Genomic DNA, 22,837 nt, shown 5'->3' with positions numbered 1-22,837 from the left:
GGGGAAATCTTAAATTGGCGAACCCAAACCACTACATCATCACATAAACAAACATACATTTTTCAATATCTCTTGCTTGTGGAAGTTGATTCAATCTTCTTTTCTGGTCAGCCGGTCTTGTTTCAATCCTCAAAGCTCTGTTTGTTCTTGCCAAGGCATCCTGATTATCAAATCTCTTATGCTAATCAGGTTCAAAGTACATCATCTCCCCCTTCTCTTTTCAACCAAAGCCACTCTTTTAATGGCCTTATTAATTAATCTCTGCACACATTGAATCAAGCAAGGTATCATGATTGACACAATTATTATCAAAATCATCACATGCATACCCATCCTAAAAAAATCTTTTAGCCAGGGTGCCAAACCCCAGCCACTAAAGGCTCAGGCCCAATCTCCACAAACCAAAAATATTCCCGATGGCAGCTGCAGGGGGGCCATTACTGGATTTAGAAAGACTATCAGAAGTGTAATTGTACCAAAAAGTTTGATTCTTATATACAGGGTGATAGGGAGAAACATCACAAGCTTTAGACTGATTTTTTCCTCGTGTATTTAAATATAACACAAACATCCATTTTCACAGAACCTAGGACCTCTAATTCTTGGGGCTCCAAGGGTGCTTCAATTTTGATGTGATTTGATTTGGTTTCAAAATTTTTATTGTGAATATTACAGTTCTTGAGGAGCTATACTCCCCCCCCCCCCCCCCGGTTCTTTTGTTTTTTAATAGCATGTGTGTTTCTCATTATGAACATGAAAGTAACATAAAAGCAAAACAATAAACTTACACTAAGTAAAAATAAATCAGATAATATATACAATTAGTAGTACATGAAAAATAGAATGGTGATTTAAAACAATGCATTATTAATTTCTAAAATATTGTAATATTACTTAGAGTCTGTAGTAATTGGCAAGCTTCATTTTAAAGTGAGGGCTTGGAGAACTATTCCTGGGTAAGTACTCCAAGTTCACTTTAAAAGGAGGTTTAGCTATTATAAGTCTAAATTTGGCAAGTCAAACTACTTGAGTATAGTTTTGATGTAGAAAACACTTGGGTTTATTGATATATTTCTTCACTAGTTAAGGCTAGGACTTGGCCAAGGTCCAGGCCTTAACTGGAAGAGCCTTTTTAATGTATTCTAAAAACCTCTTAGTAGTTAGGAAAGTTCTTTAAAATAATACGTCTTATAAATAGCTATACAATAGTATGTGAAGGCTCGTAAAGCATCTGGCTTTGTCATGCATTTTTAGCTAAATACTAATAAAAAAGGCATCAGCTTACAATTGAGCAGTGATAATATGAAAATGTTACTTATTCTTTAGTGCTGCTTATAAAAAATAAAATAGCAAATTTTTTTATTATTTCTATAACAAAATAGCTGTATCTTGCAACTTAAATGAGCAAATTTTGACAACGGTTCATTCAGGCTTTATGTCATTCACTTGTACAGCAAAGGAATGATATAATTCAAACAGGTATAATTCAACAAAACTTAAAATCAGCTTCACTAAAACTTAACTTCAGTAAAACAAAAAAATATACTTAAAAGAACTTAAAGTTAACACCACTGAGATGAAACAAAATTATTCTTAAGAGGAATTAAATTATTTAAACTATTATTACAAAAAGGTTATTGAAAAATTGTCATATAACAATTAAACATCAAGGTAACTATGCAAGTAAACAACTGTATTGAGATAGCAACATGAATTTACTGTAGGAATTAAACTGTTGCAGCTTTTAAAGATTGCTTGTAAGATAAAGTTGAGCTTAAAATAATGGGATTTTACACTGAAGGCTATAACAATAAAAATTTAGTCATATAATACTAAATAGCTGTACTGAAAGATTCACAATAAAATACATTGCTAAAAAAGGCAAGCAACTGGTAACACAAATGGTTTGACTAAGGCGAGATGTCCCTCAGGTCTTCTGCTCTGTATCAAGTGTCGGCTTTGATAGCTATGGCTGCCCCTATGATAAATTTGTTCCCAACACAAGACCCCATTGGCTAGGGCAGTCTTATCCCCACAAAGTAACATGGAGTGATAGTACATAAGGTTTCACAGTGGCAGTGCGACCTTCAGGGTCCTCTATTGTGACAAAATTGACACTCTGTTTTGGAATAGAGAGGCCTCCAACCCCAGCTAGACATTAACCAGCTTGAGTCAGGGGCCAATGACTGGGCCATGCTGAGAAAGCTGTAACAGTACAATCAGCACCACTATCACGTATACCAGCAATTTGTAGCTTCTCATTTTGATGCCAAAGAGCACATTTGAGAGTGGGTCTATGACTGGAAAGTGACTGTGCCCAGAAGATCTGCGACTGCCCAGTGAAATCAAAGACACTGTTACCTCTAACTCATGGAAAACTACCAGGGGGGATTAACATGGAAAGAAATAAGTTGAGCAATTCATGACCCTTCAGAAATTTGACACAGGGATACAGGGGTCCAAACCATTATCTGAATCTCCCCAGTAAAATTCCCATCTATGAGTCTAGGGAGAACAAAAAATCCTACTTTGTGGTCTACAATCAACCAATCCCAAGCCCACTGCACCCCTGGCCCAGCGGTCCCCAGACATCTGAAGGCAAACAGTGCACATTTGCTGTCCTGAAGAGTTACTGTAACAGAGGAGGCCAGGTCCATTCTGGTGCTGCCTGCTGTACCGGCTTGCAAGGTGTTTGCAGGGATGAGTACAGAGGGGCTTGATTTGCTATCCATGCTTGGTTCCCCTGAAGAAGGGGCCACCTGTCCACCTAGGTCTTCTCTCCAGCACAGTATCAGCTCACGAGGGTCTGCAAGAGATGGAAGCCCTGGCTGCTGCAGGTTGGGAGGCCACGCTGGGGCATCTTGCTGGGCTCCACTGGCACACAAGATGATGGCTGTGCCTACCCAGGAAAATCCTGCTGTGCCCAGGAAGCAAGAACGAGGCGCTGCCCCTGCCAGAACTCTCAGCACCAAGCGCCACTTGGCTCCTGGCTCTTATTTGCATGCTGAGACTGTGAATGGGCATATCAAGCAGTGGCAGAGCTGTCGTCATAAGTTCATCATCACTCCAGTCATCTGTAGGCGGAGGAGGATAAAATGGGTTTGTGGAAACCAGGGGTTGTCACGATCCGCTAGGGCAAGCGAGTCATGATGGTTCGTTTACCGATCCTAAAAGTGCAAAAGACAAACAGCAGGGGACTATCAGTTTAATCACAACAAATGCACCTTTATTGAGGGCCAACAGCAAATGCAATAGAGGGATCAGAAAAGGAAATAAAGGATAGGAAGGAAAAAAGTGGAGGGGTGTGGGGTCCTGTGTGGTTTGGGACCCCGGTTTGTTGGTAAAAGTCTGTTTCAGCCCGTGCGTTCAAAGGTTCAGTCGGAGCTCTTCAGTTTTTCGGTCTCAAGGTTGTTTATTGTATCTTATCTATAAAATTTTCTCCCTGTCCAGCTGAGGTCCGTTCAGCAGGACAGTCAGAGGCACTCTGCCTGCCCCCAGGGCGGTGTTATCTTTATATACTACAAACTATGTGTACAATATTTACAATTATTTTCAAATACCTATCACCTATGTTAGACAGTGGGCTTCTACTCTAAACCAATCTAAAAGTGCCAACATCACCAGTGAAGATGGAGGTAGAGAAGAAGAAGAAGAAAGGCTAGACACGCCCAAATCCCTCCATCTTGTCCCCAGAAACCCCTATACCAAAAATCCTAAAACCTGTATTTAAACCCTGTGAGTACTTTGTTTTTACACTATTTAAACTGTCGTGGCTTTTATCTCTTAATGTAAAGGTGGCAATTTGTTCCATGGTTCGTAATCGAACCCACTGGTATTCTAGGCTGTGTGCCAGGGTCTCCGAGCCCCCTGGAAAGGGTCCCGGAAACTACGGACTCCCAGAGGGATGTCCTGAGTTCCGACAGAGGGGGAATATAGCTACCAACAAGGCTGAATCCTCATGGTCCAGCCACATAGATTCACCGTCGTCTGTGGGGATTCACTGAAGTCATCTCAGAAACAGTTTATACAGTCTTAATCCAAAGTGAGTGGCATCTGGCCAAAAGGTGGGGAAGATTCATGGGCCATTGTTTTGAGACCCCTTGGTCTGTGAGGCAGGTGCAAGCGTGCACGGACAAGCCACCGCTTGTCAGAACCTGTTCGAAGCAGTGTTCTGTGAAAGCACAGTGAGCACACCTGCAAAAAATCACTTGGCATAACATCCAAAAAAATCCACCTCAGCCGGGCCAAAGCTCCTGTTGGGAGTCTTCAGGGTCCCTGCAACGATCATGAGGCAAATGAAGGAAACTACGGACCATCTCTTACAGGGGTGTAGGACAAGGTGTGCGCAGCGTGGGCTGTGTTGCAGGGATTGAAGGCTTGGATAACAGCCAGTCCCCTTCTAGTTTCTCACCCATCCTTTACACGTGCAAACTCGATGTGGCACCTACTCCCCCAACCGCTCCCTCATGTGCTCCACTATCATGAGTTCTTCTGGCAGGTGGTGCCTGCAGTGCCTCAGCTGCTGTTTTTGCATTTTGCTCAGCTTTCAGTAGTTTCAAGGTATCTAGCACCAGCCTCCACGTAGTCATAATATCTTTAGCAGTCTTATTGCCTCGAGAGGCTGACTCAAAAATCAATTCACCAGCCCATTCCCAGTTTTTAATACTAAATGTGGCTTCTGTGGTGGTATCTACCCCTTGGCTCTCGCACCACAGCAATAAAATTTGCAGTGCCTGTTCATAGTATTTTATCCCTTGTTTGCCCAACATAAGGGTCCATACATTCATTATAGCTTCTTCTTCAGTTGAGGCTTGAGCCCCTATTGTCTCGAGCAGCTCACCTTCTTATTTTTAGGTCTGGACCTTTGCAGCTCTCCACACTGCTACTCTCGGCTGGGCACTGTGTCCCCTGCTCTCCATGTGGCTGGCTATTTTCGCATCGTGTCAGGGTCACCAGATGTCGCAGTAGAGATGGACATGACACTCCAAGGTTGAAGTGGCTTAGCGATCTTCATTGTTCACTGATCATATTTATATGGTTTTCAAAACCTGCACGTTTTCCCAATTGGCTAGTAACTTGTTGCCACCCAGTTCACTGTCCAATAGCTGCCTATGTACGTGCTCATCAAAGATTGTCCAGCATCCATTCCCTGCAGCTAAGTCCTTCCGCACCTCAGTGCTTTCTTCCTTCAAGATGTTTACTTCCTTTCCTCACAGGTACAGGCTGATCAAGTAAAGGTCAAGGTTACTTGTGTCTGTGAGGCCCTCAGACCAGCTGTTAGCCATCACAACCGATGTCCTCAGACTCCTTGAAGCAGTGAAACTCCCATCACACATGGCAATTATGCATTGCTGGGGACACTCTGGAGGGAACACTCCCCCTGAAGACAGTAACAGATTGGCAGATTATGAAACTAGGCTGGCTGCTGAAAGAAAAGAGCCAGTAGTGACTGCATTGATGCCCACTGAAGTAGATACTGGGCAACCAGTAAGTTATCAGCCATCCGATTACAAATGGATGCAAGATAATAAAGATAAACTTCTAGAAAATGGATGGGGACAATTAGAAACAGGCCAATTAGTAATACCTGAAAGAGCTTTGAAACACTGTGTGAAATCTGAACATGATAAAACTCATTGGGGAGTAGACCCCCACCACCAATATCTCAGAGCACGAGTTGCAGACCCATGTTTTTCAGAAGTCATTAAAGAAGTAAAAACACAATGTGACAGTTGCTTAAAGAACTATCCAAATACAACAGTTAGGCTAGAACAAGGAGTGATTGACAGAGGAACTTTTCCAGGGCAAGTATAGCAAATAGATTTTTCTGAACTACCAAGAAAGGGGGTTTCAGATATCTATTAGTGTTAACCAACACCTTTTCTGGGTGGCCAGAGGCATTCCCTTGTAGAACAAACAAAGATTGAGAAGTAGTAAAAGCATTGCTAAATGAAATCATCCCTAGGTTTGGAGTACCCAGGGAAATTTCCTCTGATAGGGGAACGCATTTTTGGGGACAAATTGTGCAAGCAATCAGCAAAGGGCTAGGAATTCAGTGGCAGTTTCATACCCCCTACAGGCCACAAGCTAGTGGTCAAGTAGAAAAAATGAACCATATGATTAAACAGCAAATAGTAAAAATTTGCCAAGAAACCAATTTGTATTAGTACCAAGCTCTACCTATCATCCTTGTGCAACTCAGGGTGAAACCTCAATCAAAAGAAAAGGTTAGTCCATTTGAAATTCTTTATGGTAGACTTTGTGCGCTCAATGCTACTCATGAGAAATTTTGGCTCAAGTAGGCAATCAATATATCAGTGAATATTTGAAGGCAATAAACAAACAGTTTGTATTTGTCCTGGTTCAGGGCAAATTTGGGAGAGAACCCCCAAAGGGCTCCTCTAGAAAAGCAGATTCAGTCGCCCTTCCCCCCAACCGGTCTGGGAGAAAATACCTCCTTGGAGAAAAGGGGAAAAAAACTGTTTATTAAACAAGAAAACCTAAACAATATTAAACAATAAAATCCCTTGCTTCTCCAAAAGAGATGACAAACCCAGAAAGTCCCCTCCCCAGATTCCAGTTCAGCTCACTCAGTCCCTTATCAGTCCCTCCGGCGCTGGAAGTGCTGCGGCCCAGGCCTGGCCCGGTGGCCACCGATGCGAGCTGCTGGTGCTCTTATGGTTGTTCAGTCCAGAGCAGGTGTGAACAGGTCCGAAGAAAGGGAAAAAAAAAGAAAAAAAACCACAGTCCAGGGAACTTCTTTGCCTCAGCTAGCTAAACTAACTAAAAGAAAAAAAAAAAGAGAGCCCTGTCCCACCGTCTGTTCATCCGCAGACAGCACAGTCCAGGAGCGGGAATGTGTAGGAGTGAGTTCAGTGTCTGAAAACAAACTGCACGCTTCTTCTCTTCCCCCTTCAATCTTTGGAACAAGTCTTAAAGGTGCAAAACTTACTATTCAGCATAAACAGAACAAGACGATTGGGGATAAAAGCATCATATAGTCAATCTAGGACAGAATGGTATTCTCTAATTGTCCTCTGGTGCTCTGGTTTGTGTCACGGTGTCCTGGATTGCAAGATAAGTGTGCATTCTATTTGCCATCTGTAAGAGGTGGAGCAGTTATCGTCTGTTAACTGGGCAGTTTTCTTTATCTCTTCCACAAACCAATCCTCCCTCTGAGAAATATCTTCTGTTAATGGGCCATTGAGTCTCACTGCATGACTGATAAAAATTAAATCATCCCATTGTGAGATGCTCCACTCAGGGGGAGGAGCCAAGCATTCCTTCTGGGATATAATCTACGATTTTAGGACACCAGGGCAGCCTTCTCCATTGGATTCCCAGAGGAGAAGCCCTTTCCTGCTGGATTCCCAGAGGAACACCAGGCCCATCTACACCACCACTGGATCTTCAGAGAAAGACTACAGCCTTCTACAGGATCACTGCTTCAACAGAACCACATCTATCACTCCAGGAGGACTGCAGCCACCATTTCAATTGGTCTGCTACCAACACCCTGACCAACAGGGTGTCAGGTCATATTTGTGGCATTGTGTGTTTTTAGAATCGGTTATTCCTTTTGTAAATCAATAATAGTTGGTCCTCGGTTCCCCCCATGTACTTCCCTCACAATGGTTTCTCCCTCCTATTTCCTCCCTTTTGGAGCTGCCCCCTCTCCCGTCTGTCACGGTAACCACCTCCCTTATCTCGAGAATTCTCTGTGTCAATCATCCCTTATTCGATGCATGATTTGCCCCTGGGGTTTCTCCCCTCCCCTGTGTGATCCTCAGTGGCTTAGCTGTAACCCACGCTCCTCCCTGGGTCCTCGTTATTGGTTAGCTTTGTATCTCCTCCCATCACACCCATTCCATTTATGAGCGCCCCTCCGAGACCTCCTCCTTGTCACCCGTCCCTAGCCCTGCTGGGGAAGATTAAAAGATCCTTGATTTCTATACGGGTTTCCACTTCTCCTTCCTTTACCTTGGGACCTCGTAGCCACGATCTCGCCTGCGCCACACACGCCGCAGACGGTAACCACTACCTAGGGTTCCGGAGGGAATCCGGGAGTGGCATATTGTGTGGCCAGCTCCGGCCGGATCGGGGAACACCCTAGCTGGGCACCCGTCCAGCTCCTGCGGCCGCGGAGAGAGGCTACAATATTCTGATTGTTAGTGTTGTTTTGTATTACTGCATTGTGAGGGGCATCCCCTAGTTTGGGGAGACACAAAAACCTTCCCTCAAAAAGCTGTTAAGACCCCATTGGCTCCTTCCCCTGTTCCTATGTTTGTTCCTATGTCCCTGAGCCACTCCCTCCCTATTCCTTGATTGGCCCTCATCTTCGCACTGCCCTGAGACCAGGGCCACCCCCGGCCCCTCGTGAGAGAGAAACCTGGACCCTCGATGTGGGTGTGCCTTGGATTCTGAACATCTCACCGCGCAGCTGAATTAAAAGTCTGCGGATACCATGCAAAGGCCCTTTTTACTTCTTTACCCTGGACTTTACTAGCAGCAATTCAGGCTGCAACACTGCATTGTTTTTTGGGTTTTTTAAATTTTCTTCCCTAATAAAGAACTGTTATTCCTGCTCCTATATCTTTGCCTGAGAGCCCCTTAATTTCAAAATTATAACAATTTGGAGGGAGGGGGTTTACATTTTCCATTTTAGGGGAGACTCCTGTCTTCCTTAGCCGACACCTGTCTTTTCAAACCAAGACACATGATTATCTTATCACTTGGAGGATTCAGTCAACAGAAAGGGGAAAAACATTATTACTTTACACAATTTGTTTGTTTACATAGAGGTATTTTAACACCTAGTGTTCAGCTAAGTCCTATAATATAGTATATTCACCCCAGTACTATTTCTATAAACTATGCAGTACATACTTCTTCTTATAGATTTTGTTATACTGACAAACAGCTAAATAAAGGTATACATGATATTGTTTCTGAATACTTATGATCAGTGTAAAAAGTAATATATATAAATGTGAAAATCAATATCAGATTGCAGTCCTCTTTCTTTTTTAACAAAAGGTTGAATGTTTCAGGCATTAATAGGGTATTACAAGACCTGGAATAAGGACTTTTTATCCTGTGGCATTTTAACCTGACATAGTGCCAGTGTTGTTGTATAGACACCAGAAGGAAAGAAGAACTTAAGAAAATGAAGAGAAAGGTTGATTAACGCCCCAGCTTTAGCTTTCCCAGACTTGGAAAAGGAATTGGAATTGTATGTGGACTGGTTGCAGACTGATTTCTCCTGTGTGAATCATTCATAAATGTGGAAATACGCTTTGGAAATACTGCTTTTCTTGTAATCCCATGCCTAAACTTAGGAATGGTTGTCAGGAAAATGAATCCACACACACCAGATGTTTATGTCCAAAAAGGAGACAGAGGACTCCTGTAACTTTATTCCAATAAAGGGAGATGCCGTGGCACATTTCCCTTGGGGGTCTCTCAAATTTTTAGGGGATGCAGCCTCCTTTTTATCCCAATTTCCCCACTGCATTTCTTTCTCTCTCTTTCACCATTGGCTGAGGTACTTGAGAGGTACAGACTTCCCAAATCGACTAATACCTAAGACCCCTTCTAATGTATTACCCCCCCACTTTTCTTTTTCTTTGTGTCTCTGTCCTGTTTCTCTAAATCCAGAGATTTAGCACAGTCTTGAATGAGTAACAGTCTGTGTCAATTAGTGGAATTCCTATGTGTGAGAAACATGGCTCACAATTTAAAATTTTTATAAATGTTTATTAAAGGATAAAAGGGATAAAATCCAGCGCTGGGGTGCTTGGCTATTTGCCAAAAGCATGCAGTTAACTTAAACCATATTCTCTCTATACTGTTACATTACAGGGGGGACTTGCATATTCATAAGAGTTTCTATATATTCAAACATTCCTTTGAGTTTAGATGTTCTTTTGCTTGGTTTCAACCTCTGACTTGTCTTCATGCCATCTTGTAGATTAAACCAATATATTTTATGTCTTCTTGTGGTTCCATCCTGTTTTCTTTTCACTCCCTGATAATGAGGGTCAATAAATTCTTCTTTTTGTCAGTGCTCTGGTTTCTGTTTCCATTATCTTGTCTTTCAGATAAGATAGTCCCCAAATGTGGGAAATCACCTAATTATTTTTGTCCTAGGTTGACTATATGATGCTTTTATCCCCAATCGTCTTGTTCTGTTTATGCTGAATAATAAGTTTTGCACCTTTAAGACTTGTTCCAGAGAGTGAAGGGGGGAGAGAAGAAGCGCACAATTTGTTTTCAGACACTGCACTCACTCTTCCACATTCCCGCTCCTGGACTGTGTTGTCTGCAGATGGACAGACAGAGGGACAGAGCTCTCCTTTACTTTTAGTTAGTTTAGCTAGCTGAGGCAAAGAAGTTCCCTGGACTGTGGGTTTTTTTCCCTTTTCTCTGGACCTGTTTAAACCTGCTCTGGACTGAACACCAGAAGAGCACCGGCAGCTCGCATCTGTGGCCCACCGGGCCAGGCCTGGGCCGCAGCACTTCCAGCGCCGGAGGGACTGATAAGAGACGGAGTGAGCTGAAATGGAACCTGGGGAGGGGACTTTCTGGGTTTGTCATCTCTTTTGGAGCAGCAAGGGATTTTATTGTTTAATATTGTTTAGGTTTTATTGTTTAATAAAAAGGTTTTTTCCACTCTTCTCCAAGGAGGTATTTTCGCCTGGACCGGTTGGGGGGAGGGGCTGACTGAATCTGCTTTTCTAGAGGAGCCCCTTTGGGGGGTTCTCTCCCAAATTTGCCCTGAACCAGGACAAATACATCTATTGGCGCCCAACGTGTAGCTCGAGAAAGTGGAAAAAAGCATTATTGATTGCATGTTGGTTGTGCTTGCTCTGTAGTGAGTTAAAGCAGTCAGTAGTCATGTTGCTCGATTTCGTAATGTCTCTTGGGGTGGAGGCCTTCATGTGGTTCTGGTCTATAAGCCTTTCTGAGGTTTCAATACCTTTCTGGTCACTAGGATTATTGTCCCTAAGACGTAATTTTCACAGTAGAGGGGCACGGATTGGAATAGCTATTGTGCTGGTCTTGGTGATAATGATTTATAGGGTGTTTACAAGGTTACTGGAGTCTGATTACAATATGTATGGTTTATGGTTTCTTCGTCCTACCCCGCGTCCCAGTTCTGGAAGTATGTTTTGGGAATTTATTAGTAATTGCACCCAGTTTGTAAAAGGAGGAGCAGGGAATGAGGCTTTCCAGCCTTTCCTTTCCTTCTTCTCCTCTGAATCTGTTTTGTCACTTTTTCGAGAATGTTCAGTTTCCCCTGAATGTTAAGGAGACCATCTTTCTGGTATTTAATCTGGTAAGCTTGCTCTGTATGGTCTGCAGCTTCTCTAGAATGAGGGCTGAGATGTCCAGAGGAGCTGATGAGACCCCTGACCCAGAAGTAGACGCAGGCGTGAAAAATCCTGACTGGTGTGGAGAATGGGAAAATATGGGCCAAACCCTGAAGGAATTTTCTGATCCTGTAGACTGGGATTTTCCATGTGAACAAATTCAGAACCCAGCTGAGATGGGAAAATACCTGAAAGAGAAATGCCATGGTGACTCTAAGGAAAAAAGTCTCATTGCAATAAGCTGGGCCCTGGCCTACGCTTATCGCACCCTGCTAGATACTAAAGGACAGCAGACAGAGGCAGGCAGGCAGAGAGATAAAGCAACAGCTATCCCATTCACTCAGGCTGCAGCCAACACTCCAGCTACTCGGGCTGGAGCTGAACCAGACAGTGAGCCTAAGCCACTGGCAGTTGCTGCAGGAAAGAAGCACACGAGCAAGACGAATCAGCCAGTGACTGACGATGATCCAGAGGAAGAACCCTCAAAACCAATTACTGATAAAAAACCCAAAGTTAATGCAACTCACACAGCATCAGGAGCCACTATTGAGTCCTATTCCCGGAAGGACCTTTGTGGCCTAAGGAAGGATTATACCCGGTGACCTGATGAATCCGTAATTAGTTGGTTAGTCCGTCTCTGGGATGCTGCAGGTGAGGCTATAGTTTTGGACGGTAGTGAAGCCAGGTACTTGGGATCCCTGTCACATGATCCAGTAATCGACCAAAGAACGATGAGGGGGGCTAACCCTCACAGCCTCTGGGCACGGGTCCTGGGAAGTGTTGCACAAAGATACCCGTGTGCAGATGATCTTTATATGCAGCAAACACAGTGGAAGACCATAGAGCAAGAGATTCAACGCTTGAGGGAAATGGCAGTGGCAGAGATTGTCTTCTCGGATGATGTGAACACTGTAAATCCAGACTTGGAACCATGCACATCTGTGATGTGGAGAAAACTTGTATGACTCGGGGCACACAAATATGCTTCTGTTCTAGCAATAATGAAGCGGGATGATGGTGAGGAGACCATGCTTGATATGGCAAAGAAGCTCTGAGCATATGCAGATGCTGTACATGGCCCGACACATGCCAGAATCGCAGCAGTGGAAACACGTCTGCAGAAATTAGAAGACAAGATAGAGGAGAATCATAAGAAGCTCAGAGAGGAGATTAAAGAAAACCTTCTTCAAATCTCAGCAGTACAGATCAGAGGTTCTGGTGCCCAACGCAGACGTTCCCCAGATGGAGAGAGAAGGTACACCCCATGAGCTGAGCTGTGGTTCTTCCTGCGTGATTGTGGAGAAAACATGAGGAGATGGGATGGAAAACCTACTGCTGCTCTGGTACAACGGGTGCGTGAACTGAAGACTCAGAGAGGAAGTTCCAAAAGGGAAGCAGCTCCAGTGGCCAGTAACCAAACTGTCATATATGATGAAAATGACAATATTTTTGATGCCCTTGAAGGAACCTCCAAGACATATGCCCAGGGAAAGAAGGATAACCAGGCTTAGAGGGGCCCTGCCTCTAGCCAGGTAGAGGCTAGGGAAAACCATGTTTTTTGGACTGTGTGGATTCCTTGGCCTGGCACATCGGAACCACAAGAATACAAAGCTTTGGTCGACACTGGTGTGCAGTGCACATTAATCCCACTGAGACATGTGGGGACAGAATCTGTTTCTATTGCTGGTGTGACAGGGGGATCCCAGGACTCCCCTTTGGTGGAAGCTGAGGTGAGCCTGACTACATGAGTGGAAGAAACACCATATTGTGACTGGCCCAGAGGCCCCATGCATTTTTTTGGGCATAGACTTCCTCCGGAATGGCTATTTCAAAGACCCAAAGGGACTCAGATGGGCATTTGGAATAGCTGCTCTAGAGACAGAGGGCGTCAAGCAAATGAACACCTTGCCTGGACTGTCAGAAAACCCATCTGCAGTAGGACTCCTGAAGGTGGAAGAGCAGTGAGTGCCAATTGCCACCTCGATAGTGCACCGCCGGCAGTACCGAACAAATCGAGATGCCGTGATCCCCATCCACAAAATGATCCGTGAGCTGGAGAGCCAAGGGGTGGTCAGCAAGACCCACTCACCCTTCAACAATTTTACACCATTTTCTGAGTTAGTTACATGAAAAAGCATTTCAACATCTCACAGTCTCTATTATGCTACGGTCTAAAATAGTATACATTACACTACTATTTATAAAAGTTATACAGTGCATACATAAACAGATTATATTATATTGTGAGAAACGATGCTCACTTTTAAAGTTTCAAAGGTTTATTAAACCTTAACAAAAATACAACAGAGGACTAAATAAGGAAAAATTACACCGCAGGGAGTCTCCGTGACCAGCAGCCACATGCTCGTCTACAAAATGGATGCTCTGCCTTTTATACCCTTAGCCCTTCTCAAAGTTTTTGTCAGTCAACTCCTTCTCTGCTGTCTATTGGTGGAGATTAATTTCTTACATCTTGATTGGAGGTCAGGTGTTGTTACACTGCACCTCTTAGTAATAAGCTGGCCCTCCCCAAGTGCCCTGACTACCAAGGCTATTACAAGGGGGAGGGGAAAGAGGACTATGGGAGAACATATTAAAGTAACATCACTATACCTCTACAAAACTTCTCTTAATATACACATAATATCCATCTCTTAATTGTGAGACCCAACCATCACATTACTATTCATCTATAACATAGATCAAAAGCAGTAATTACAAATTGTACTATATCAGGATTTTTGTGATCAATTGACGGAGTTGACGGGAGACAAGCACATCCGATGATGATCAACAAGTCTCAATTTATTGATTTAACATGCGTGCTCTTATAACAGTGATAATAAGGCTCATACATATTGCAAAACTAAAGCTCACTATTGGTTCGCTATAAGAGGTCAGTTCAACTTTTGCTATCAGATACTCAGGATGCCTGTGTTTTCTCCCCTCATTAGCTAGTCTCTGCTTCTGCATCCCGTTATCGTATAACTTCCTGCTCAAGGACACTCTGGCCCTGCCAAAGGCCCCCCACCAGAGGCCCATTGCTTTACCAGCTGTATTTTATCATGTCCCTTCTCTTCAAGCCACGTCTCCACAAAACTCTCCACACTTCCCCTGTTTTCTTTTTGAGCAAGAAGGTTTGTCTGCCAGGTTTTTCCTATCATTCGACTGACCATATTCTGAATGCAATTAAAAATACAAGGTAAAATAAGCAAAAGCATCAAAACTACGCCCAGTATCCCTATAGCATATATTACAAGGTTCCTTAGCCATGGTCCAAGTCCCAAGCTTTTAAGCCATTCGTCAATTCCTAGTCCTTCCTCTTCTTTGAGACTCTGAAGTCCCTGTTGTAATTCTTTTATTTTAGCATGAATTGATACAGAGTGGTCGGACAAATTCATGCAACACATACCTTCAAATTCTTCACATCCATGCCCATGAGCTAAAAGCAAAAAAATCTATAGCGGCCCTATTTTGTAAAACAGCATGATTAACACTTTGCACATCTGCAGTTAGCATATCTAGAATTTCTGACGTCTTATTCAATTCATCCTTGGCCCAACACCCCAATTGCTTTGCTAAGTTCATAGCTTTATTTGCAGCTCCTCCTGGCAAGATAGTTGAAACTATCACTTGTTTTAACTCACTCCAAAACTGTGGGATTCCTATCTGATTGCAGTCTAGGTCGTGCAAGCTGCGTCTCTGCCTGATTGAATTTCGGCTCAATTGCATCAATAGAGACACATTGGGGTGAAACAATGACAATTTTCCCAAATAGCAAGGTCCTCCCCGTGGTTTGGCCGGCATACCATTCCAAGCTCTGTCTCCACAAATTAAAAATATCCCTGTGGGTAATTTCTTCGGGGCAGTGATATTACTGCCGTTGCATCGGCTATAAAGCTGCTTATGCACTATACCTGATTCCAGGGATGAATCTAGGGTAGCCCATTTCCCTCTATTCTGATTAAGATCCTGGGAGCCTAAGGGCTCAAAACTGATCCAATTGCCCTTTAAGGTGTTAGTCATACTGGCGTTTGCACTTCCAAAAAGATCCAACTCCTCAGGAGGAGAGTGCAAGGTGGTATTAAGTGACAGAATTATTTGACATTGACGGTAGCCATCATTTTGTGTAGGGTTTGTAGGGTCTGTAACCGTCGAAAGGTTTTTGCACAAGGTTTGATTATCTATCAGACCACAAAACTCCTTGGGAGACCACACAGGCAGGCCCACTAAGCACGTTCGAAAGGGGTTAGTAACTCCTCCTAAGCTAAGACAAAGCGATGATTGATTAGTTTGATTAGCAAGCGTTATCCATATATTGTCTCTTGGCTGATTAAAGCGCGTTACTCCTACTACCCCAGCTATCACAGCACTAAGCAACAAAACAAAAATAAGCTTCATTTTTCCCTCTTATTTTTCTTCTTTTTCCTTTTAATCTTCAGCGTCCCTAACCGTTGTAATTTTAGATCCTGTAATTTTCTTAAGCATTGATCCAATTCTTCATCGGGATGCCCCTTAATGGGCCCTACTACAGAATGCTGTGTTAAGGGCACCAACTTTCTACACCTTGCAGATGCAATATAGGACCTACTTTGAGCTTTAACCCTTTTTACAATATGATTTAATTCCCACCGATAATAAGCCAAAATCTTTTGTTCAGGCGCTTCAAAAAGATTTAAAGCTGAACCTATGTCCAATCCTGTTTGTTCCCTCAGCTCCCTTTGCCAGCTATCAAAACGATGGTCATACCAGCACATACCACACCACAATTGCCGGATCAAGGACTGCTCTATCCAAAAGGTCTTACAGCAGCCCCCACAATACAATGCCACCCAAGCAGCACAACATGAACAATTACAATCAAGACAGTTCTGGCCTGCTGGGCCCCTTATGTAAAAAGATGACAGTGATTCAATAGTTTCAGTCAGCTCCTTAGTAGTCTGGCAGTGTGTCACAGCCCTGTCGATTGCCTTCGAGTGTCCCTTCAGCTGTATCAGTAGTGGCCGTAGGATCACTGGCAGCTTCTCCTCTAGTCGCTTCTTGTCCACTTCTGTCAGATTGCCCACCAACCGCTGCATTGAGAACAGGTTTAGTTCACTTTGCGGGTACCCACACAGCTCCTGTATTGTGTGTATTCGAGCGGCATTTCTGGCACCAGATCCCTGTTGCTCGGCATTCCCGACGCATGTGACTCATGCCTCCGCATCGGTAACATCTCATCCGATTTCCTGTCGGAGCCGGGGTAAGTGCAGCTGACGCTTGAAGGGGTGCAAGGGCAGCTAACACCTGATTCTGAGAAGCCTTTGCTTGTTCTTGTAACCCTAATCCCAGCTGATTGATAGCATCTACCAGACAGACTTGTGATCCTACCGGCATCTGTGCCATTCTTTCTAGTGCTTCTTCTATGGTCCAGTTTGCACCTAGTGTATTAATCACACTCCTTGTAGCTGAATTACAATTCTGAAGAGCACATTGTTTCAACAAAGCCCCTCTCATATACTCGGGTACCCCTGCCTTCTCAATCGCAGCAGCAGCTTTATCTATAAATGAACCAAGCGATTCCTCCCGGCCCTGCTTAATTCCCATATCCACAGTCACCCCATGGAGAGGGTCTCCTGGCTGCCGCTGTATCGCTACACACTCATTAACAAGTGCCTGCCAATGCGCATTAAATAAAAGTTGTTGATGCTGAGTGAAAATCAACTTCACTATCCCTCTGCAATCAGCAGGCAAAAGTACCTGAGTATTCCAAACATAATCCAACATCTGTCTTGCTGGTTCACTAGTTACCCCAAACTGACTAACAGTAGATCGCAATTGTGATAGCAATTTCCAATCGAGAGCAGTGATTGTTGCTAGTAATCCTCCACCAGCCTGTGCCTGGAAGGTCACCGGGCATGCTAGCTGGGTTGCCGCACTAACTGCACCGTCATCCCCTCTCTCCAAGCCATCTTTCGCCAGCGCAGACCAAGCCTCCCTTCGCTCCCTGGCAATGGCCTCCGCTAGGTCGCTTTCCGCCCCAGGGATCGGCTCATTACCCTGCGGGAATTCAGCAGTGGGTGGCCTTGGCCGTGGCCCCTGCTGTTCGGGGGGTGCAGAAGGCTCACAAGCAACCTCAGGACCAGCTCTGGTAGAAGGCGATGGTGGAGGTGGCAGGACCACCTTTGTGAACACAGGGGGTAAAGGAGTGGTCTGATCCTGATCACTCCTATAACTCCTATTCTTGGTGTGAGCAGCAGATGCCTGCTCAGCTGCTTTCTTTTCTGCCTGATGCTGCAGAAGCTCATTGTGTACCACCCTCCAAAGCTTTCCCAACTTTCTAGCCGTCTTATCGTCCTCTAGTGTAGCCTCCCATAATAAATCCCCGAATTTTTGCCACTCTGTCAACTCATGTACAGTATGAGGATTTGCAAAAACTCCCTTGGCGTACCCATATGCTAAAAGCCCCGGTAACTCCTTTTGTAAATCTATCTCCTTAACCTGCCGCTTTTGTAAAAAAGCGGTAAATAAATCATATGCTGCTTGCCTTTCCATACCTAATTCGTCAGCGCTGTTGCAGCCCCTCAAGGTCTTGGCAGCACGTATCGGCCAGGCTCGTCTGTACGGACACCCAGGGCACGGCGCGTCTTAACTCTTCTTTTTCGCACTTTTTTGCCGTCCCGGCTGCTTCGGGACCCGACCCGGTCGTCGCTCGTCCGTGGTGTCTGGCAAGGATCACGTCGTAGGGGTCACCATTTGACGGAGTTGACGGGAGACAAGCACATCCAATGATGATCAACAAGTCTCAATTTATTGATTTAACATGCGTGCTCTTATAACAGTGATAATAAGCCTCATACATATTGCAAAACTAAAGCTCACTATTGGTTCGCTATAAGAGGTCAGCTCAACTTTTGCTATCAGATACTCAGGATGCCTGTGTTTTCTCCCCTCATTAGCTAGTCTCTGCTTCTGCATCCCGTTATCGTATAACTTCCTGCTCAAGGACACTCTGGCCCTGCCAAAGGCCCCCCACCAGAGGCCCATTGCTTTACCAGCTGTATTTTATCATGTCCCTTCTCTTCAAGCCACGTCTCCACAAAACTCTCCACAGTCTCACACAAGCGGTGGACCAACAAGTGAGTGATGAAGCAGCAAAGCCACACTTGCTTCGAAGTTTTGCTTTTGCAAACACCAATGCAGAGTGCAAACGTATAATTAGTACCATGCCTGGTCAACCAACCCTGACTGAAATGACAGAGACATGCAACAACGTAGGCACACCTCTGCACATTGCAGCCATTCAAGCAGGCATTTAGATGGAACAGGTCGGAAAAATTCTTCAAGAGCAACACGAAGAATTCTCAAAAATGCTCGAGGCACTTCATCCAGCTCTTCAACAGGCCGGTTCCACAGAAGTGATGGCAACAGCATTTGCTGGAGGACCATGCTTCAGATGCAGAAGATATGGACACATGAAAAAGAACTGTCCAGAACCAGCGAAAAGTGAGAAAGCGCCAGGCCTTTGCCCAAGATGCAGAAAAAAGGGAACACGATGCAAATCAGTGTTATTCCAAATATCATACAGATGGAAATCTACTGTAAAAAATGCTTCCCAGGGAGGGAAACCACCATGTAAAGATAAAAGTACAAGTAATGATTCAATTACCCAAAATATCTCTGAAGACAGAGCATTTGAAAAATGTCAATCAGATCCTATCTGTGGGGTCATCAGCTGACTCCCCAGTGGTACAGAGTTCTAGGGATTGTTAGTATTGAGTTTGTAACCTTTGTTATTTTTGGTTTTTATAAGTAATACTGATGAATAGTGATTGTTGTTAATGTTACATGAATGCTTTAAAAAGGTTGTCTTAACCCCTTCAAACACTTCCTGTTGATAAGTTGATTATATAATGTGAATTCTCAGATTTTTATGATAAGATTTATTATTAAGGTATTGTAGTATTTGCAGCCGGCTTTTATGTGTTTTACTATCTCTGTGTGATCACCTACAAGACACGTGTCTCTTCAGGATCCTACCTTTTTTTTTCCTAACTACTCATATGTTTGATTTCTTTTTTTATCTAGACAGTGTCATGGTTTGAGAGGAAGTGAGTTTTTTAGGATGCTGTGGTCAAACCAATAGGTGCTCAGATTTGAATATTAGCACCTGATGTGGCCACTGAGGATATGGATACGCCTCTGAGAACACAGGGGGGTTAAAAGCTGAGAACTCCCAGAGAGAAGCTCTCTCTTGGGTCCTGTCCCTGAAAGAGGTCAGACCTCCCCTGCCCAGCTCCGAGCTGGGAAGGGGAGGGGAAGCCATGTGGCCGGAGGAGGTAGGCTGGGGCCTTGGACAGAGAAGGGAGGTAAAAGCCCCTGCAAAATAGAAATGTAGAAGAGCACTGAAAAGCTTCAGGCAGCCCCCCCAGGAGAGAGAGAGAGGGAGAGAGCCTGTGCCCGCACTTGTGCCACCTTGAAATTTGATATCACGGCTGGCATGAAAGAGAAGGGGTGGCTGCTGTGAGAAGGTGCCCAGCAGAGCAGCTGTAGGAGTTCTAGACAGGCAGAGCCTGAGATTTTTAACCCTTTTCTTAGTAGCTGGAAACCTTACAAATGCTGATTCCTCCTGGAGTTGAATGAAAAGAGAGATAGAGATAAGAAGAGATGGGCCACGAGAGAAGTTGAACAGAATCTTAGGTGGGAGGAGATGATGGAGTAGCCTTTAGCGGGACTTTTCTTGTATGGCCATGAACAGAACAATTTTTCCTGTGACACAGAGACTGCATTTAGCGGGGAGGCAATGGCTTGGAGCCAAGAGAGTGCAGCGATGTTATGCGAAGGAGTGGCGTGAACAAAGACGATGAGTGAGGAGAGTAGTGGTAGTGCCCTCTGTCTTCAGAGAAGATCTCTGTTCTCGAGACCCCTCGGCCCCAGGGGGTGAAATCTGGGAGGGACAAGTGCCCCAAAAGTGAGAAACTGTGCTTTTTTAGAACTGAGCAAAGCACCCTTAAAAAAGAAAACCCTAGAAGCAGCTCTAGTCCATGCGCAGTCATGAGAGCACTAGGCATAGAAAGAAGATGTCACTATGGCAAATGATCTCTGGGCAGTGCCACGTGTGACGTAGAAACACAAGAAGTTCCGACTGTGTTTCCAGGGGAAGCCTATAGTACAAGAGGGATGTCGCTAAGGAGCACGAAAGAACAAAGGCGCACACCGCTGCTCCAAGGTGAAGAACAAAAAGGGAGACTCCGGAGAGTCTGCATAACCTCAGCAGACCCCACACCATGCTGAGTAACTGCATCACGAATTTCCTTCTCCAGCTTATAAGAAATAGGTTGATGGGTGCTATGAGTAACACCCCTGAGCACAGGGAAAGCCTGGAGACCCCCTGGCAAAGCCGCAGCACCTCCCACGCCCCGTTCCGTGGGCCCCACAGGGACAAGAGCAGATGCCTGACTGGGAGCCGGCCCAACACCGCTAGTCCCTGCTCCCCCTGCAGCACCAGAAGAGCCGGAGGAGCCCCCTCCGCGACCCTGCGGATGCCGCAAGGAGGCAGGCTCACACATCTCGTCGAACTTAGTTTTGGTTTCTCGCCAGAAACGCCCGGGGTCCTTCGGACGCACGGTCACCTGGCACGGGGGGAGCGTCCACAAGTTCGACGGGGAGGAGCAACGGCCCCGGGAACCCACCGGCCTCCCGCCGGCCGTGTCAGCAGTCGCGCTAAAGGTGAACACCTCAGCGCCCTGTCGTGCCGCAGTCCCGGCGGGGGGCGCCGTGGCGGACGCAGGTGCCAGCACGGCCCGCAAAGCCGGCGCGGACCGGGACGAGATCGGCGCGGGGCCCCCGTCCCGCGACGGGGGGGTCGGGCGGGGCGCCGAGAGAGGCACGGTCGGCGGAGCCCCATCACCGCGGGGCGGCACCATGAAGCCCGGCACGCCCCCGATGAGCTCCCGATCCGAGGCGCAAGACTCTACAGCGGGCACTGCCCCCGCCGAAAGGAGAGAGGCGGGTTGTCCGTCTCCCGGGGCGGGGTCCGACGGAGCACCGACTGACTCCCCGCCCCCGGCTGCTTCCACCGACTGCGCATGCCCAGCATGCTGCGCAGGCCCAGAAACGGGCGAACCCGCCCCCACCGCGCCCAGGGTGAACTTCGTGGAAACACCGCAATTCGGACAAAGAGTCGTCACCGAATCAGACTCGATCAGAGGCGGAGGCTGATCCAGAGACTCCCCGCCGCCACCAAGTGCCGGGAAGGCACAAAGAGAGGGCGGCACTCTCCCCGCCCCGCCGACTCCACAGGGCCGCCTGGAGCCCGCAAGGCTCCACCCCCCGGACTCGGGGCCAGCTGGCCGGGAGCCCAATCCGCCCCGGGGAAGCAATCGTCATCCCTCGAGCCGGATCCGTCCCGGGGCGGGGGGGAGGGATCCAAATCGCACAGAAACTCAAACTCCCCCTCGTCCGCGACCGAGACAGAAGGGCCCCCCTGGGAACTCCGAGGGCAACAAACCCCAGACCCCTGCCAAATCACCTCACACTTTTTCCACTGCACCAGCAGCGACCCCACGTCCACGGTGCAATCATCAAAGAGAGCCTCCATGAGGCGGACCCCCACGAGAGACCACTCCTGCTTGGAGAACGCCTGCACAGGGTTCCAAAAGAACCCCTGCTCTTTGGCCCACAGATAGAGCCTCTCAAAATCACTCCAGGAAACAGAAACCTGTTTCACCTCCAGGACATCCCTCCAGATGTCCAAAACGAAAGACTCCTCCTCGAAACTCACAGAGGGAGCCATCACCACAAGAACAGCAGGCAAAGCGCCAAAGAGGGGGGGGGAAACGGCACGGCCTCACCGCAATCCGAATCCGTGTCTCAGCCTAGGCTGCAGTACACTTCGGCGGTCACCAGATGTCGCTATGGAACACGAAAGAACACAGGCGCGCGCCGCTGCTCTCAAGGTGAAGAGCCAAAAGGAAGTTTACTTTCTGACTCCAGCATTTATAGTTTTCCAAAAGTGACAGTGGATTGGAGGGTGACAGTGCCACCTCGCCAATGACACTGGGCAAACCAACAGTCCATCAAATTTCTCCTCCTCCAAAAAAGAATGCAAAACAATGTGTTATTTACAGAAAGTGTGTGAGAAAGTTCTCTACAAGAATGTCAACATCAGAAGGCTTTGAAAATCTTAAAAAATCAGGGCGACTGAAACCCACTTCTGTCCTGGCAGCACGGCTTCATCAACTCAAGGAGAGAAACACTAACCAAGGGAGTTCCACTAAAGTGAAGGTAGCTTTGGCCTCCCATAACTGAGCTGCTGGGTATGATCTGTCAGAACCCCTTGAATGAACCTCTAGTATGTTTACCCAAGAAGAAAACAATAGCTCAGGGCTAGAGGGGCCCTGTGTCTAGCCAGGAAGAGGCATGGCAAAAACGTGTCTTTTAGATGGTGCGGATCTGATGGCCTAGCACATCAGAGCCACAAAAAT

At 46.0% G+C, this 22,837-nt stretch overlaps 1 long non-coding RNA gene across 1 annotated transcript; it reads right to left on the bottom strand.

Annotated features, from left to right (window-relative positions):
* Positions 1-716: 716 nt before the first annotated feature.
* On the bottom strand, positions 717-22,356 carry LOC132341450 (uncharacterized). The gene is made up of 3 exons (XR_009490214.1): positions 22,205-22,356; positions 4,841-5,380; positions 717-3,167 (listed from the first exon to the last, which is right to left on the bottom strand). It is a non-coding gene; the product is annotated as an uncharacterized LOC132341450 (long non-coding RNA).
* Between the last annotated feature and the right edge of the window lie 481 nt (positions 22,357-22,837).

This window comes from Haemorhous mexicanus, chromosome W (assembly GCF_027477595.1).
Source record: "Haemorhous mexicanus isolate bHaeMex1 chromosome W, bHaeMex1.pri, whole genome shotgun sequence".
NCBI lineage: Eukaryota > Metazoa > Chordata > Aves > Passeriformes > Fringillidae > Haemorhous > Haemorhous mexicanus.
Note: the sequence above shows the minus strand (reverse complement) of the source record. Positions and strands in the feature narration are given on the sequence as shown.